At 53.0% G+C, this 3,810-nt stretch overlaps 1 long non-coding RNA gene across 5 annotated transcripts in view; it reads left to right on the forward strand.

Moving 5' to 3' along the window:
• The first annotated feature begins 253 nt into the window (after positions 1-253).
• The window catches only part of LOC106901690, a 47,452-nt gene continuing 43,895 nt past the window's right edge, over positions 254-3,810 (forward strand). For all 5 annotated transcript variants that reach the window (XR_001414362.1, XR_001414363.1, XR_001414360.1 and 2 more), the window contains exon 1: positions 254-479. This is a non-coding gene — a long non-coding RNA (uncharacterized LOC106901690). The remainder of the gene's footprint in view (positions 480-3,810) is intronic.

A 3,810-nucleotide genomic window follows, 5' to 3' on the forward strand; every position in this document is an offset into this window, starting at 1 on the left:
CCGGCACTTGTCGCCCGTCAGGGCAGCGACGCTTCTTATTGGTCGGCGCCTCCGCCCCGCCACCGCCCCCTGGAAAATAATAAACAATCGAGTAAAATGCGGCGCGGGGAGGGGGGCGCGAGACGGGAGGGGGGAGAGGAGGTCCCGGTCCCGGTCCCGGTCCCGGTCCCGGTCCCGGTCCCGGTCCCGGTCCCGGTCCCGGTCCCGGTCCCGGTCCCGGTGGGCGGCGAGCCGGGTGCCCTGGCCGGGCGCCGGACCAGCTGCGCGCCTGGCTGCCGGCCTGGCCCCGGGTCGAGCGTCGGTCGCCAGGCCCTGGGCTGGCGGGAAGGTGAGGGCTGGCTGGTGGGGGGGGGGCGGGTAAGGTCCCCTGCAAGGCCTGCCCGGGCCCCGTCGCACGAAGCCGGCCCTTCGCCCAGCCCGGGAGGGCTGCGGGCACCGCCTGCAGCGGCGCTGGGAGGAAAAAAAAGCCTTTCCTGAAGGTACCGTGACGCTCGCACTAAAAATCGCCATCAGCCAGGAGCCACGGCGGCACCCAGGGTCAGGCACGGGGTCCCTGGGTCTCCCGGTTCCCCTTGTCCCAAAGCGCAGTCAAAGCCCCCCTCTCCGGGGGGATCGCCGCCCTGCGTGAGGGAGAGGGACCGGGAACCCGTCCGGCAGCGGGACGCGGTGTGTCAGTGCCCGGAGAAGGGGCGCAGATGGGGGAGCCCTGAAAGCTGCGCCTCTGAAACTGTGGCGTTGCTGCTCCTCGTCTGCGCTGGGACAAAAACATGTCCCCGAGGTGGCCGCCCCGACTACGTGGCACCGTGCGGAGGTGTCCCCTCGGTCCCTGCTTCCTTACAGCCCTGCCTGAACAGCACGGCCTTAAAATAACTGCATTTCACAGTCCTGCTTCCCTCTGCCTGCACAGGCGAGGCAGGGAGGTGCAGGAGGGGCTGTCACCGGGGATCAGGTGAAGAGAGCGGGCGGCTGCAGGAAAGGGCTTTCCCTCTGCTGAAGCCGTCAGCCTGGCCTCACCTCCTGAGAGCAGGTGCCTACGTACGGCCTGTTTCAGTTCCTTCAAAGAATTAATTATCTTCTCCTGTATGTGGCCCCTGGAGGAAGAAGTCCAAGCACCTCCCTCCCTCTGTCGTTCTATATCCGCAGTGATCAGAGCACTTTGCTTAGGAGCTGGAGATGTGGCTCCTGGTCCTTTTCCCAGAACTTTGTGTTTTGTCCTCTGACAAAATGTTCAATGTAAAGTACATAGAGCAGGCTTGGAAAAGGGGACTGAAAGCCAAGGCTGTTCCCCTCCCTTCCCCGTGGCAATGTTATTATTGCTAGGTCATGGCCTCTTCTTGATTGCTCCCGTGAATCCCAAATCCCCACCCTCTCCCCCAGGCAGCAGTACGGGTTCAACAGGCTGGTTGAAAACGGAGAGTGTGTGTTAGGCTGGCCTCCCTCCTTCCTGGTGGTAGGTAAAATACTCTTTAGGAAGGTCAGAGGGAGGCACCTGAACCCCATAGGACATAAGTGGATGAGAAGTTGACCTTGGGTCTCCTGTCATGGGGGACACTGCAAGGCATGCCAGGGGGAAGGAAGGGGGGGAAATGCCCTCCCTGGGGAGTTGAGAAAGGGTTCAAAGGGGCTGGTGAAGTGTTAAGCAAAAGCAGTCAGTGGCTCAGCACATGGTGGGGAAGTTGATGATAAGCATTTGCAGCTGGTTCCCTCTGTTCCCCCTACCCGGGAGGAACTGGGTAGCTGCTGACTCAGGAGCTGCATCAAGTTGGAGGAATGGGACGGGGGGTCACGTTTCCCAAGTGCCAGGGACACGCTGCAGTGAGCCATGGGATAGTGACGGGCATCTCCTACCTGCTGTCCCTGTCTTGGAAGAGTGATCAGAGCAGCGTGCTGTGAGGAGCTGGAGGCCGCTGGTATGTGGTGGATGTGCTTTGAGCAGGCTGCGCGGCCGGGGCCAGGGGTCTCGCCTTGCACAGGGACGTGTCTGAGCTCCGAATTCCAGCGCTGGGCCCAGGGAGACACGAGAGGCACGGAGCTGCCCAACGTGGGGTGGTTCTGGGTGTGCCAAAAGCAGAATGTCCTGTATCTTGGGATGCTGACAGCCTAAAAATAGGACTCCGGAGCCTCCAGCATTAGGCATCGGTTGAGCACAGGCTTTTGGGAGGGCAGTTCTGAACTTAGCGCCCCAGTTCTGCCCCAGTCCTCCTTCTGGTATTAAAGGCCTTACATTCCTTGCAGCTCATGTGAATGTCACTTAAACGTGCCCAGGACATGCAGTTATAGTTAACTGCCCTGCAAACTCCTCCTGGAATCTCAAAAGTTGAATTCTTCCATTCGCACACATTCTCGTCTGCCTTGCAAAATCATTCCCTGCAGTCTGGCGAAGGGCTGTGTTAAAGGTGTTGCATCTCTAGTCGTTTGCTGCTGTTTTACCTGTGGGGAGCCAAGGACAGAGAGAGTGAGGCCTGATTTTATTTTTTTAATTATTTTTTTGGGGGTACCATTTAAGTGAGCACACGTGATTGAATACACGCTGAGAACCGATCTGCCGAGGAGTCTGCTGTTTCTAAATACAGTAGCTACTCTTCATAATATGCATGTTAAGCTTGAAATATATCTAGGTAGAGGTATTATAAGCTTTGTTTTATCAAAATGGATTTTTTTTTCCTTGGAAGTAAACAGGGCAAACTGGGGAGGAATCGTAGCTGAGGTCTGACAGATGTTCAAGTACGTGAAGCTTAAAGAGGAACGTATGCTATTCAGTTTGCTCACAGAGGCTTTGTGACCTGTGTCTTCACAGTAATGATGACACAAGCTTTTTTGAATAAAAGGAAGAAATTAACTGCCTTGGCTAATTGTACCCTTGCTAGCTAACCAAGGACACTGTTTGACTGTGAAAATTGTTGGTGCACCCAAATCTCTCAGCTGGGAAGAATATCTGAAGTGAGAGTGTTCCCATATCTGTGGGTTAGAAGGGCTATTTAAAAATCTTCCTAATTGGAAAATTAAATGCTATTGCTTTAAAACAGTGGTGCACTGCTTTGAAAAATTAAGACCATATGGAATCATTTATTACTTTTCAATATGTATTCAGTCTCTGGTGCAATTTTATGTACCCACTAATGCATAAAGTCTTTTGGAGCAGGAATAAAGCACCACAAAGCATGATTTAATGCTATAGGGTCACCAAATCTGTTTCAGATTACTGGATGTTTCAATCTGCTGAAAAGAAGGGGATGTCCCTGAACCAATGAAACAATGATGTGAGGGGGAAGGGGCAAGCCCATAAATCTGAAACACTTTGGGAATATAGTGCACATATCAACAGAAACTTCTAAAGGATTCAGTGGGGAAATGGGTCATGTAAAAGATACAGCTATGAAACAAATTATACTAAGTAACAGGAAAGTTAAAACAAAGTCAGTATTAATAGTACAATACTTGGTTGCAATTTAAGGCGTCTTAATGAATCATGTTTTCAAACAGTACGGGCCGATATAAGCATGTGACTGTAAGAGAAAATAAGAGCAAGTAATCTGTGAGTGCACAAAAGTGCTTTTGTTTATAGTTCTGCGGTCACTGGAAGTGCCTATTCTTGTGCTTATTCACAAACACCTCTGGCTCTTTCTTCCAGAAATCCTATCCAAACACTTTTGTTCTGACTTTTTGTTAGAAGAGAACTTTGTGCTTTGGTTCTTTTCATATGACTTCTACAAGGTTCAGCCTTAGTGCCGTTCCTCTGGCGAGGGGCTGAGATGGGTCCCATGCTTTAGCCACTCTTCCCCCGTTTATTCCCCCCCCCCCCCCCCCGCC

This window comes from Calidris pugnax, unplaced genomic scaffold (assembly GCF_001431845.1).
Source record: "Calidris pugnax isolate Ruff unplaced genomic scaffold, ASM143184v1 scaffold219, whole genome shotgun sequence".
Lineage (NCBI taxonomy): Eukaryota > Metazoa > Chordata > Aves > Charadriiformes > Scolopacidae > Calidris > Calidris pugnax.